Raw genomic sequence first — 728 nt, 5'->3', positions numbered from 1 at the left:
CAGTAGTCGGTGCCGGATTGACGCATAGTCATTCTAGGCACGCGCCCATGCTCCTCGTCCAGCGGGGGCCAAACACAATGAAAAGATAGGATATAGGATATATTTATACTATGGGCTATCTAAATAAACAAAACACCAGAAGAGATTGAGCAAATATATATATATATATATATATATATATATATATATATATATATATATATATATATATATATATATATATATATATATATATATATATACATACCCTTACGAAAATTAACCATGGTTTTACTACAAATAAAACCAAAAAACCATGGTTTCTGTAGTTAAACCATGGTAACCACAAATTAACCATGGTTTTGCTATATTAACCATAGTTTAACCATGGTATTTGTAGTAAATCTGTGGTTTTACAAATGGCAGTCAATACGCCAAAAAAACATGGGTTACTACAGTTTTACTATAATAAAACCATGGTTATTTTTCGTAAGGGTATATATATATATATATATATATATCAGTGATGCGCGGGTCAATGTTTTAATAACCCGCACCCGACCGACATTTTCAACTAACCCGCCCGCAACTCGGACCGCAAAAAAAGGAAAAATAAAATATTGTACCCGACCCGCATCCAGACCCGCATTTTTAAAATGTAGTAAATGCTCATCAAATCGTCATTGGGCCATAGACATAGGAACTAGGCAAAAAAAAAAAAAAAAAGGAAAACTACATAAAAAAAACCT

The sequence above is a fragment of the Carassius gibelio genome, chromosome A23, assembly GCF_023724105.1.
Source record: "Carassius gibelio isolate Cgi1373 ecotype wild population from Czech Republic chromosome A23, carGib1.2-hapl.c, whole genome shotgun sequence".
Taxonomy (NCBI): domain Eukaryota; kingdom Metazoa; phylum Chordata; class Actinopteri; order Cypriniformes; family Cyprinidae; genus Carassius; species Carassius gibelio.
The sequence above is the reverse complement of the archived record's forward strand: the minus strand, read 5'-3'. Positions refer to the sequence as shown.